Source organism: Notamacropus eugenii, chromosome 1 (genome assembly GCF_028372415.1).
Source record: "Notamacropus eugenii isolate mMacEug1 chromosome 1, mMacEug1.pri_v2, whole genome shotgun sequence".
In the NCBI taxonomy this organism is placed as follows: Eukaryota; Metazoa; Chordata; class Mammalia; order Diprotodontia; family Macropodidae; genus Notamacropus; species Notamacropus eugenii.
The window spans coordinates 434,309,080-434,323,636 of record NC_092872.1 but is presented as its reverse complement, the minus strand read 5'-3'; the positions used below and the strand labels follow the sequence as shown (position 1 = coordinate 434,323,636).

Genomic DNA, 14,557 nt, shown 5'->3' with positions numbered 1-14,557 from the left:
TAAAAATAAAGGGGGTGAGGGGAGGCAGCTAGGTGACAAAGTGGATCAACTGCCCTGGACTCAGGAGGAACTGAGTTCAAATGTAGCCTCAGATACTTTCTAGCTGTGTGACCCTGGGCAAGTAATTATTGAGAGAGAGAGAGAGAGAGAGAGAGAGAGAGAGAGAGAGAGAGAGAGAGAGAGAGAGAGAGAGAGAGAGAGAGAGAGAGAGAAACCAACCTCCCAGTCACTCAAGCTCACCAACTAGGCGTCAGCCTTGCCTCCTCACTCCTATAGCCACCATAGCCAATCTTTTGTCAAGGCCTAACAATTTTACCTTAGTAATATCTCACAAACACTCCCTTCTCTCCAACAACACTGCCACTGCTCAACTGTAATATTCCAATAGCTTACTGGTTGGTCCCCCTCCCGTAAGCCTCTCCCCACTCAGCGTTCATACATAACCCCCCCCACACACACACTACACATACTCAATCAATTCTATAGGTTCCCTATTGCCTCCAAGACAAAATATAAAATCCTCTGTTTGGCATTTAAAGCCTTTCACAATCTGCTCCCCAACACCACCCTTCCAGTCTTTTTATACCTCCCCACCATACACACACACACACACACACACACACACACACACACACACACACACACACACACACACACACACACACACATATTTTGCAATCTGTCTCCACCTCCTGGCTTCCTTTAAATCTCATCTAAAACCTCATATTCTTCACAAAGCCTTTCCTGGACCCTCCTCAATGCTACTAGCTTCCCTTAGAGATTACCTCCAATTTATGCTGTATATATTTTATACATAAAGAGATGTTTTCATGTTGTCTCCCCCATTAAAATGGGGCAGGGCTCATGTCACTGTGTTTCTTTGTGCCCCTTGTACTTAGGCCAGTGTCTGTCATAAAGCAAATGCTTCATAAATGTTGACTTGATTTTAAAGTTTTTCAAGAGACCTTCACACACACACACACACACACACACACACACACACACACACACACACTCCAGATCACTGTACTGCTTATTTTGTGTATATTCTGTATTTGCTGAGCTGTCAACGTACCCTGAGGAAGTATATGTGCTCCTTGAAAGCAAGGAAGGACTGTCTCATGTTTATATTTATTTCTCTGATGCCTAGTACTGTGCTTAGCACATAGCAAGTCATTTAGGACTGATTAATTGATTGACTGGGCAAGTTATTATTTGAGCAATTGGTAGGAGTTGTATAATGATGTGGCTTTAGCATTATAATAGGTGGGAGAAAAGGCAAATGTAACTTCAGGACCTTAATGTCTTGTGAGAGTATTGAGGAAGTATAATTTAAAAAAAAAAAAACAGAGAATCTGTATTGTTCTAAATGTTTGAGAAAGGAAAAGAGAAGAAAGACTAGAAGTTATATAAACTAGTACATGTGTTTGTCCTTCGTTGCCGAAGAAGACCATGCCATCAGAGAAATAATAATGTGACTTGCACTTGACTTTGAGTGAGGGAGGGCTGTGCAGATCACCAGCCTCACTTCTCCAGAGCCATCTGAATCCAGTGACCAGATATTCATCAGGATGACTGGAGATGACCCAGGAGGAGGTAATTGGGGTTAAGTGACTTGCCCAAGGTCACACAGCTAGTGAGTGTCAAGTGTCTAGAACTTATTAAATGCTTTTTAAAAATAGTAGTTGCATGAAATGATAATACATGATTTCAAAGAGAATCTTCTTTTTGTGTTCTGCTATTTATATAGAAATCCTCTTTTGCATGTTCATTTAAGTTTAGAATAAAAAAATAAAGTCTGAGACTTGTTAGACCTTGCTACTTCAGAGACTCTAAGAACCAGTTTAGGATTAGCAACCAGTTTACATATTCCCCAAATTTGTATTAAAAAAAAAATACAAGCAACCAGCAGAGGGCTCATTCTCCACCTTTTCTTCTCTATTCCGGGAGAAACTTACAGTACAGTCTTGAAAAGTGGTCCAGGGAATGAAATATCCTGTGAGATCTCACTGTATAAGAACTCATTCCGATGTCAAAAGGTCAATTTCACCATTTCCGTGCTGAATTATTTACGAAAAAGGAAACAACATTAGCTAGCAGTGGGGTAGGATAAAAGAATAGTTGCCCTTGAGTCCGAGAACCTGGGTTCAGATATTCCCTCTGATACTCACTTTCTGAGTCATCTTGGGCAAATCACTTAACATCCCTTGAGCTTGCTTTCCTTACTTGTAAAATAGGGGAATTTAAGGTTCCTTCCAGTTAAAAATACAGAAATCAATGAATCATAAGTGTCATAGGATTACAAGTTTTTAGAGACCTTTAAGATCATCTAGTCCAACCACCCCTTTGACTAACTCATGTGGTTACTGAGGCTCCAAGAGGTTAAATATGCTGCCCAAAGTTACATAGGTAGTTAGTTTCCTGACAACTTCAAAATGCTTGTCCAAGTATAGATGTCTAGAATAAACATCTTTCCTTTTCTCTTTGAAAACAGCATTGCTCTTTCTAGCACCACATGATTGCCTAGAGAGCTAAGCACAGGAAGTCAAGGGCAAGAAGCAGTGAGAAATTTATCCCTTTTAGGTGGATTCTTCCTCACAATAGCCTGTGAAACAAGTAATGCAAAAACTATTGTTTTTACTTTATGGATGAGGAAGCTATAAGGCTAAGAGAGGGAAATACACTTTTCCAAGGCCACATAGCTAGAACCAGCCCTGTGACTGAAACTCATGGATTCTAGACTCCAGATCCCAAACCATCATAACCACAAAGCCTTGCTTTCAACACCTTATAAACTAAATTTCCCCTAATGAAGGCTTAAGCCTTGAATATCACCCTTCCCAGGTGAGATGCACTGGCATTTCGATCATTCATGGTATCTCCTGTGAAAGGTATCCCAGTAGATCAATGTGTAATTATTTGTGATCAACTTCAAATTGTAACCAGATAGACAACTTTCTTCCTAATTCACATTGAGCAAGGCTGGCAGAAGGCTTACTCCTCTGACTTTTACTTTATATCATTTAATTTCATTACAAATATTAGGTTATTTAGTTGTGTGAATTTAAACAATTCACTTTATTTCTCTATGACTCGTCGTCTCTTATCTATAAAATGAAGAGAAAGGATTGAATGACCTCTAATATCCTTTTCAACTGTTAACCATCTGTTGTCTTATAGGTGTAATACAATGAATGGCCAGCAGATGGTAGGTTGCTTCCACCAATGGTGGTACCTATTCTCTCGTTTTTCCAGTGACTTGGTATTCTGTACAGCAAGAAAGCAAATGAAAAGGTGAAGGGAACTGGGCATATCCACGTGTTAAGACCTGGTAGAAAGTGCTTGCTATATTCCTGTCTAAAATTTAGAATGTTAGCCCTAAAACTGATACTGGAGAAAGGCATTAGCTAGTGGATGTTGGCCATTTCTTTCATCAACTTTCTGTATTAACATTCCTACTCTTGAAAATAGAAAGGACAGATTAATTGCCCAAGTTTCCTCAACTTTAAAATTTGGACATTCAGTTAGATGACCTTTAAAATCATTTTCCTGTCTAATAGTCTATGTTCTAAGACTCCTTCCATGTTCTGACATTCCATGCTCTAACATCAAAGCAGTGGGACCAAACTCAAATCAAAACAGATCCCTTGGTTTCAGAAAAACATGGGAAGTTTTCTATGAACTGATGCAAAGTGAAATAAACAGAATCAGGAGCACATTGTACACACTAACAGCAACATTGTAAGGATGATCAACTGGGAAAACCTTAGAGAATCTGATCATGACAATAATCCAAGACAATTTCAAAAGACTCATGATAAAAAATGCTACCTTTATCCAGAGAGAAATGATAATCTCTAAGTGCAGATTGAAGCGTACTTTTAAACTTTATTTTTATTTAACTATTATTATTTAACTTCATTTTTCTTGTTTGTGTGTGTTTGTGTGTTTTCTTTTGCAGCATAGCTGATATGGAAATATGTTTTGCATTACGTCACATGTATAATAAATAACAGACTACTTGCCTTGGTAGGAAGGGGGTGGGAAGGAGGGAGAGAACTTGGAACTCAACATTTAAAAAATTAATACTCAAAAAGTTTTAAATTGTAATTGGGAAATATTTCACAAAATAAATTAAAAATATATTTTGAAAAGAAAGAAATAGATCCTTATGGGCTATGTATTGATTTAGACAATCACATTAACACGTTATTATCTTTGTTCTATTGTATTTTTATTTTGTTAAACATTTCCCAATTGCATTTTAGTCTGATTTGGGCTGTACTCTGGAGTTTTGTAACCCAAGTTTGATACCTCTGTTCTAAGGTACTTTCAATTCTGTTGAAGCTTACTTCATCACTTTAGAATTTAGAATTTAGAATTTCTATGATTCTATGATTCCATATTTCTACTGCAGCTTTCTGAAACATTTTAATCTGAGCTACCAGACAGCATTTCTTAGGCTATAAAATGCACCAAGGAGGAAAAGAACAGAAGACAAGAACCCCTACTTCCTGTCACTGGGAAGGGAAAACCCAGAGATGCCTTCAAGGCTACATTATGAAAGTCCAAATAGTGGAGAAGGGAAATAACAATCTTTCCAATTATATACTATACTCTGCTTGGGTTCTTACAGACAGCAAGGCTTGTCATCATGAAACATTTTCTCCTGAGCTACCAGACTGTATTTCTAAAACAGAAAGAGGAAAGGAAGGTTCATAGGACAAACAACTAACACACCAGGAGGTACAAACTACAGCCTAAATCTTCAGGAAGAGGAGGAAATAGTGTTGTTCCCAAGGGAAATGAATCAGAGTTGCTTTATGCATTTCTAGCATTTTTTCAGTAGAAACTCTTGGATGAGTGCTAGGCTTGGCATAAGTGGAAAGACAAAGTTGTGAATTTCTAGAACCCTAGAAACGTTGGATCTGAATTGTCCCCCTGAAGCAGACCTCTTACAAAACATCTGTAGTCACTACAGAGAAGCTTCTGCCAGAAAATTAGAATGGTTTGGCTGGGTCTGGGTAATTGACACAGGGCCAAATTTCACTTTCAGATAAGAATTTCAGAATGTCATCCGGGAAATCACAAGAGACTTGCTCAAAAGATCCATTTCTTTATCTTGCCTAGGTCTTTGTATTGAAAATGAGATGCTGCCTTTTTCTTTTCCTGTACATACTGAGACATCTTCACTCATCACTAATGTACTTAACCCTTTCTTTGTACCTAGTGGAATTAACAAGAAAAAATTCATAGCATCTGACTATGTCTTGTAGACAAAATAGTGTCTTTATTCTCACTGACTTGCACCCCACAGAGTAAGGATGGCTACATCTTCCCCTTCAGCATTCACCATGGGATACCCCTGAGAGATTGTGGAGTAATTCTTCTAATTCCCTAGGCTCAAGTGCCAATTCCAATGTGTACATCCCCCAATACCAAAGACCAGTGACCAGTGACATAGCTTTATTTAACTAATTAACAAAAATTAGCATTTGCAAACAGATATTTACTGGAAAAGATATAGCAAGAATTGAAGTAAAGTTCATTTCCTGAACTAGGGTCATGATCTCCCCTATCTTCCTTATTGCAGGAGGACAGTAGAATTAACCTTAAAGCAATTTCAACACAGCAAAGAAAAGCAGGAAGGAAGGGAGGCAAAAAGAGAGAGAGAGTGGGAGGGAAGTAGGGAGGGAGAGCACTGTGCTAGGTGATGGAATACAAAGGCAAATGAAATAATTCTTGGTCTCAAGGAGTTTGTATTCTACATTCATATTTGGCCTTTTACATTTATAGCAGGTTGTTCTGTATTTTCCACAATGTTTCTATGTCTCTTGAAAGTACTGTACACCCCAACAATACCATTGCCAAGTGTATACCCTCAAAGATGTCAAACACAGAGGAAAAGGACTCATCTGTACAAAAATATTTCTAATAACATTTATTGTGGTAATAAAGAACCAGAAACAAAGTGGTTGTCCATCAATTGGGGAATTATTGAAAAAACTATAGTTATAATTCATGAAATGTTATTACTCTATAGGAAATTTACTCATGGGGAGGCGAGGGGAGGCAGTATGAAAGTAAGTAGCCGGAAGTAAGAATAATGTAAGAAAAGAAAAAAAAAGAAGAAACAACGATAAAATATTAAATACATGTATATGTACATACACATATATAAAGAAACAAAATGAAATTCAAGAGAAGCTAAAAGAGTAATTTTGTTACTGTTTTGTTAAGATAAACTTAAAAAATAGCAATAGCTAGGTAATCTAGTGGTTAGAGCTCTGGACATAGAGTAAGGAACACCTGGATATAAATCCAACCACAGACATTTAGCTGTATGACCCTGGGCAAGTCATTTAACTCCTGTTTACCTCCTCAGTTATAAAATATAGATAATATAGAATCTATCTTCCAGGACTGTTGTGAGGATCTAATGAGATAATAATTGTAAATCTCTTAACACAGTGCCTGTCACGTAGTAGGAACTTATTAATGTTTGCTATTATTGTTGTTGTTACTATGTAATTTTTATGCAACGTACAGGTTTATAGCTTCATATACATTTTTGTTCTTTATATATCCAAAAGTTTGTGGATGCTTAAATTCATAATAAAAATTTAAAAGAACCCTTGACCATGTCCCTAGTACAAGAATTGACAAAGCTCTTTTCTACTCAGGTTCAGTTCCAGAAAAATTTGTCTCTCCAAATGAATTGGCATGAAAATTCCATAGTCTTTCTGTCTTGATTCCCAGAAGTAGAATGCAAAATTCATTGATTATCTACAATTAAAATTTGGTACTTGATTTCCTCATTTGGAAAGTAAGGGAGTTATACTAAACGATCCTTGGTGTCCCCTCCAATTCTATAGCCTATGATGCTATAATCTTATCTTAAGCACCTTGAAAACATTTCTTGTTCTCTCTCACCTGCCACTACCACTGTTGCTAGCATCCTTTCTCCTGAGTTAGAACACATTTAACTATTTGCGCTTATTTTATTTATAATTATTTGCATGGGCAGCTAGGTTGTGCAGAGAATAGAGCACTGGTCTTGGAGTCAGAAAGACTTGAGTTCAAACCTGGCCACAGATGCTTACAAGCTGTGTGACCCTGGGCAAGTACCCTGTTTGCCTCAGTTTCCTCATCTGTAAAATGACCTAGCGAAGGAAATGAAAAACTGATCCTGTATCAGTGCCAAGATAACCCCACATGGGGTCACAGAAAGCTGGATACAACTGAAAAAACAATGACAAAAAGTATTTGTTAATGCTTATGTATGTACTTTTTGTTTCCCCCTTCCCCATTAGAATGTAAGCCCCTTGTCAGCAGTTACTATTTCCTTCTTTGCTCTGATAGTCCTAGACTTAGCACAGTGCTTGGCACATGGTAGGCACCTAACAAACTCTTACTAATTATCTGATTAATTGGTAGTATCTATCCTCTCTGCTTTCTTTAAAGTCTCATTTCTAACCATCTTATTTTGTTATGTTACAATTCCAAGCTGTTGCAAATCCCTTTGGAAGAAGGTGGAGTACATATTAATAAAATATGACGTTCTAGTACCCAAATAGACAGGGATTAACTTTTCTGAGGAAGTTAATGTTACTTCTCTACCTAAATTTTCCCTTCTTCAAACAAAAAAATTAAGAGATCACTTTAAGGCCCCGTTGTCTTTATACCATTAGATCAGAAACCATGCCTTGGAGAATTTAATGCATTTAAATCTGGAACTCAAACCCTATAGCCCCATTGTACTGATTGTTAAGTATCTCAGGTAGCCCATTCTAAATGACCCAGCTATAGCTGTTATGTAATGAACATCTTCTCACCAAACACCCTGCCCCTACCTACCTTCTGCACACACACACACACACACACACCCATCCATACCCCTTTCCAGTTTGAGCACCATCATCTAATCAAGGCAGCATTGCTAGTGCAAAGGGCATATTATTTCACTCCTCACGGCTTCCCTAAATATCCCAGGAATTTTCCAAACCAAATCCACCTCCCTAGTCACCACTCTCCTATGTATGTTAACTTTCCTTCTTACTAGGATAATAAAAAAATAGATTTAGATCTAGAATGAACCTTAGAGATCAATGAATCCAGTCTCCATATTTTAAATGCAGATCAGATCTGCAGATCAGAATAAGAGACTTGCCTAGAATCATATAGCTGGTAGAGCCTGTGGCCAGATTTGAACTTGGCTCTCCCTGACTCCAAATCCAGTACTTCGTCCTGTATGCCACGTTTCCTTAGTATGTAAGCACTATACTTGGTACATAGTAAGGCCTTAACAAATGCTTTTTCATTCATTTGGGATAATATGGCCCCAAACAAAATGACCCATTAGATACCTAAGTAGCACAAAATCATGAAAATAAATGTAAAAGCTGTTAATGAGCTGTTATCATTGGGAAATTGCACAGCCCTAAAGGCTTATCATTGCGATAGGAATAATGACAAGCAGTGAAGTAATTTTTCCTTCTATCTTCAACAACACCTGCAGTCCATCTGATTACAAGAACAATCAAAGTTGATAAGTATGAGATTTTGCTTCTGAACAAGAAGAACAAATAGTTAGCGTGCAAGAGTTCTCTGCTATGATTTCCCTACACAGGCACCAGCTATCTCACTTAGGTGGAATTTTATCACATTCCCACTGGGTGGAGACACCTTAAGAAAATATTCTTTCTCCAATTAGCAGTACAATGAGGCCATTTCAATGCAATCAAAATTAATTTAACTCCTACAATATTTTAAAGCACTGTACTAGGGATGCAGGAAAAGAGGTCAAACATCAACAATCTGTCTATAATGTAACAGGGTCTATGAAGTTGCCTGAGGCATATAGAGGTTCAATGACTTGACCAGGGTCACATGGCTCATGTCAGAGATGAAATTTTAAATGAGATTTTCCTGACCCTAAGCCTAGCATCCTCTTCACTGGGCCAGATTGCTAGGCATACACAAACAAAATTTCTTTTTTATTTAAGGTACATAAACTTTTACTCAAAATGTGGTAGATTCTTGCATTAATATTTCTATAAGAACTTTCATAAAAATTCTACTATAAGAATTGTAAAACTATTTTTAAAATGTATAAATACAAAATAAATTATAACAAACTTTCTTTAGTAAATTGTTATAAATTACAAATAATTTTATAAACAAGTCTTTTCAACTTGCATTATGTTTTAAAGCAATAACTTTATATCATACAAATAAAGACATTTTCAAGTATGAAAAGTGCATTATTGCCATAATACTTCTTTGCAAGTTCAAAAATCTCGTTTTATAAGAAAACTGCAAATTTTAAAAAAGAAGAAAATAAGCAGTGCTATCTATTCAAGAAAGTCATCATTTTCTTAAAATGTTGCTTAGCAAGTTGTAGAGAAAGGCATTAGGAAGCAACATGTAATTGAAAAGAAGCTACTTGTGTTTTTTGCATTTTACATTATTAATGTATTTTCCCCTTCACACACAGTAATTCAAATACTATGTAATGTTGGTCTGAGGCACCACCATCCATTCTGAACAGCAGCAACTTGCATATTTCCAAATTCCTCTTCTTCATGTGGTACATTTCAAGCTGCCTGGGATTTCATCCACACAGGAACATCACAGAATGTAAATGTCTTCCACCAATGCACGTCTGCAACTTGTCTACAGCTGAAAGGGTGACTATAATACCAGACTAAATGAATAATGATCTTTCCAGTTGCAGTGGTGACATCATCTGTATTGTTAATTTTGCTAGATAAATGGCTTCATATTCCTGAAGCTGATGGACAAATCCAGCATAGGATTAATATAGAACCTTCTTTCTTGAACATATGTAAATGCTCCCTGTATTTAACTCCAAATGTTTCCATAATGTATGTAACAACTAAGGGAGCACTTCTGGAAATTCCTGCATTTCCATGGACAAGAACTTTTCCTCCTGTTTGTAAACTTCCATCAATAAATTCTTTAATCATTGAGGAAAAATGTATTATATTTTCAACTGGATTATCTGCAATTTCCAGTACCAAATACCTAAAATAGTTGTTGAAAGTTTGGTTTAATAAAGTTTGCTTCAATGTTTTGTCTTATACATTTTATATGGGTTATTCAATGTTTCTGTGGTATAAGTAGCTTGCTTTTCATAGCTGAAGAATATGGGCCCCAAAACAATCTAGGTAAGATTTCCTGCATCTCTCACCTCCTGAGATGGGTCCAATCCTTGACATCTTCTTTGGACTGTGGTAGGATGGGAAACTCTAACTTCCCCTCCTCCATTGCCCCAACAAGTTAGTTGGTGTGTTCTAGGTGTCCAACTGACTGTCCAGGCCATAACCCTAGATGGTCAAGGAGTGGGGGTTGGGGGGAGAAAGGGGATGCAGACTGGCTACTGACAAAGACCAGTAGTTCCTGACAACTCTGGTGGCAGCTGAGCATTGGGTGGCTTGTGCTCTGCTGCCATGCTGTTCCTTAGAAACAAAATTTTTTAAAGACCTTAGTTAATTACATGTTTACTGACAAATTAAAGAAAGAAATGGTTGGTATTAGTAACTGGGGATATTATTAATGTTTCACAGATGAGGAGGCAGGAGAACTAAGCCTAGAGAGTAGATGAGGATTTTCAATGTAGAGATAAGGAGAGCATGTACTCCAGATTGGGAGGATTATTTGAAGGTACTTCTGAACGCTCTCATTTTCCAAATGAGAAGTCTAGTGACACACTCAAAAATCACACAAGTACAAGGCAGAGTATGAACTGGACAAAAAATGGGAATGGAAATAGGGAAATCAATTTGGGGGCAAATATAGTAGTCCAGGAGAAAGGTAACAAAAACTTGAACAATGATTATGGCCATGAGAGTGTATAGAAGGGAACAGATGTGAGAAACATTATAAAGGCATAATTGTCAGAGTAAAGGATGATACCAAAGTGATGAACCTGACTGACTAGAAGCATAGTGTTATCTTCAATAGAAATGGGAGATGTGAGAGGTAGAGAGATGTGAGAATGGGGAGATAAATGAGTCCTATTTTGAACATGTAAAGTTTGAAAAACCAATAGAACATCCAAGAAAATAGCCAAGAATTACAGAATTGGATGGAACTTCAGAGGCCAGCTACTCCAACATATATCTGGATAAGAACTCTGGATAAGTTGTCACCCTCTGCTTGAAGAACTCTAATGAGAGGGAAATCACGATCTCCTGAAGCAGCCCATTCCATTTATAGATACCTTTTACTTAAAAATATTTTTCTTTACATCAGACCTAAATCAAATCCCTAACTTGCCCTTAGCTCTGTTCTCTGGGGCCAAGCAATACAAACCTAACACCTCTTTTACATAAATAGCCCTTCAAAGATTTGATGATGGCATTCAAGTCCTTCCTAAGCCTTCTGTTTAACAAGGAAGATGTTCAGCTCGAAATAGTGATGTGGGACTCAAGTTCAGGAGAGATATGGGAATCATTTGTATAGAGATAATCAAATCCACGTGAGCAGATGAAGCCATCAAAGGAAAAAATCTATAGAAAGGAGAAAGTCCAGGAGAAAGTTTTGAGGGACAATGCCTTGAAGAACGAAGTCCCTGGACTTAGGGGGCAGAAGATAGATATTAATCAAGAAAAAGAAACATATAAGGAATAATCAAATAAATAAATGGAAAACTGGGGGAAAACAGTTTTATGGGAGCCATAGGAGGAAAGAATATCCAGGAGGAAAGGGGGGGTCAACATTGTTAAAAGTTACGAGTCCAATAGGTTGAAGGATGAGAAAAAATCATTGGAATTAATAGTCGAGGTATCACTGACAGCTCTTGGGAGAGCAGTTAGAGAGCAGTGAACTGAGAAACCAGAGTTCAAGAAGATGAGGAATTTGATGAAGAATAGATAGCATAGATGACTCTTTCTGGGAGTTTGCATGAAAGTAAGGAAGGAAAAGGAACGAAGTTTAAGTGGATGGCTGGGAAAGATCTGTTAAGGAAAGGGGATACAAGAGTATATTAGCAGTTAGCAGGGAAAAAACCAGTGAATAAAGACTGAAAATGAAAGAACTGGGGAAAGATTAATTTCACAAACTCCTAATGAAGAAAAGAGGGGATAATATTGTAGGGTTAGTCTTGGCAGGGAGAAGGGCCACCTATTCCTCAGAGAGTGGGATAAAAAAGAAAAGAATATGTGAAGATTCAGAAGGTTTTCAGTGGGGAGTAAGGGATATGAGGGGGTTCATGATACAATATCTCTTTTTTCAGTAATATAGAAGATGAACTCATGTACTTGGAGGTAGGAATCTGGAATTGTTGGTGGTGGCTTAGGAAGAGAAGAGAAGGTTTGGAACATCTGCTGGGTGGGGGTAGGAGGGAGCATATAACATCAGTTGAGGAGAATGAAAGCATTGACGCTGAGCAATAACAATCTTATTAACGTTAGAGAACACGAATTTATATTGGATCCAGTCAGCACAGTTATATGACTTTTTTAACTCCTCAAGGTCACATGATAAAGATTTGTTATTGTTTGTTCCGACTACATTCTGGCCCCAGAAAGATAGAAGATCAAACTACCTCCATATCTCAGTTGGTTTTATCTTGTGAGACTGGATCTGAACATTCTGGAAGTATCTGCTCTCCATTAAATGTTCCTTCAAAACAATGGAGACAAATAGAAAGAAGAGAGTGAACATGTGCCAATTATTCCATTTCTTTCTTTTTTATTTATTTTATTTTGAATTTATGAAATAACACAAGCATTTCTATAACAGAGTAGAATTTTAAAAATGATTGCACATGAACCTGCAAATTTACTATTCTTTTTAAATATATAATAAAATTATCATGTAATTTTCTTGTTTTCCATTTTTTTCCTTCCCTCCTTTCCACTCTAGAGATGGCTACCATTAGACACAAATATATGTGTATAAGTATATATGTATATATATGCATGTATGTGTGTGTAAAAATCATTCTGTACATACTTCTAGTTATCAGTTCTTTCACTGGATGAGATAGCATCTTCCTTCATAGGTCCTTTGCAGTTATTGCATCTCTGTTTTCAATTTACATCTAGTTCATGCACTAAACAGAGCCATACAAGCAAGGCCTCAACACTTTGGATTATAACAGAGGAGTACAAACAGGTTAGTAGAGGGCATTCTTATTAGTTGTCTATATGGTTTGTATATTTTTCTCTTATTCCAAAAGATAAAGGTCATTTATGACCTTTCTCTACTTCATTTCTAGATTCTTCCTTGCTTTCCCACCCTGAAATCAAATCCTAGACTCTAGAGATCATCAGTCTCTTTTCCTGTGATATGTCCACAAGTTCAATTCAATAATTTTTATTGAACTCTTGCCATGTGCCAAATACAACAGAAAATATAAAGAAAAAGTCATGGTCTTCAAGGTCATGGGTTTCCCTTCTAGAAACTAGATAAGACTTGTTCACTCCAATAAAATTGAGCACTTCACATGACAGTAAGAGAGGTCCACATCTAGAATCTCAGAGAAGAGACCACAAAACAAATCTCCCTCTCTTAGCAGAGAGGTCAGAACGTAGGGGGCAGAATGCTACATACATTTTCACAATGTCAGATTCAAACACTACTTTCCTCTTACCTTTTTGTGCTTAATTATTTTTCATTATTGATTGGGGAGAGATCTATAAAAAAATGACTGTACCTACTACATTAGCCAAGAGGAAGCAAAACTCCTGTTTGCAGCTATGTTACCTTCATCTTTGGAGAAATCTTGGACTCCTTACTATCTCTCATCCTCTTTAGCCAATCTGTTGCCAAGGTTTGTCAGTTTCATCTTTGGAACATCTCTTGAATAAGCCCCCTTCTCTCCTCTGACACTGCCACCACTCTAGTGCAGGCCCTCATCAAATCACCCCTGGATTGTTTCCATAATGTACTGGTGGGTCTACCTGTCTCAAGTCTCTCCCCATTCCCAGTTCATCCTCCATTCAATCACCAAGTGATTTTTCCTAAATCTCAGGTCTGATCATATCAAACCCCATGACAACCCCACCCCCACCCCCAGTAAACTCCAGTGACTTACTAGCACCTCCAGGATCGAATACAAGATGTATTTGGCATTCCAAGTCCTTCATAACCTAGTCTTACATTTCCAGTCTTCTTACATCTTACTCACCATCATATACTTTTTGATCCAGTGATACTAGTCTCCTGGCTGTTCCATGAAAAAGATCTCCCAGCTCGGGATATCTTCTCTAGCTGTGCCCCACCCCCCTCAGCCTGGAATTCTCTCCTTCCTCCATACAACTGACTTTCCTAGCTCCCTTTAAGTCCCAACTAAAATTCTATCTTATTACTGGAAGCCTTCCCCAGCCTCTCTTAACTCTAGTGTCTTCCCTCTGTTAATAATTTCCTATTTATCCTGTATATACCTTGGTCTATATATATTTGCTTGCATATTATCTCCCCTACTATATTATAAGCTCCTTGAGGATAGTGACAGTTTGCCTCTTTTTTTATCCCCAGTGCCTAGAACAGTGCTTGGCACATAGTAGGTGCTCAGTAAATGTTTATT

General features: G+C 37.5%; 1 long non-coding RNA gene and 1 pseudogene across 1 annotated transcript in view; both read right to left on the bottom strand.

Annotated features, from left to right (window-relative positions):
* LOC140519055 (uncharacterized) overlaps nucleotides 1-14,294 on the bottom strand; it is a 57,549-nt gene extending 43,255 nt beyond the window's left edge. Inside the window, exons 1-2 of the long non-coding RNA XR_011972080.1 lie at nucleotides 14,159-14,294; nucleotides 12,572-12,648 (exon numbers count right to left, since the gene is read on the bottom strand). This is a non-coding gene — a long non-coding RNA (uncharacterized lncRNA). The remainder of the gene's footprint in view (nucleotides 1-12,571; nucleotides 12,649-14,158) is intronic.
* Nucleotides 9,546-10,290, bottom strand: LOC140526529 (serine/threonine/tyrosine-interacting protein pseudogene; annotated as a pseudogene).
* Nucleotides 14,295-14,557: the final 263 nt, after the last annotated feature.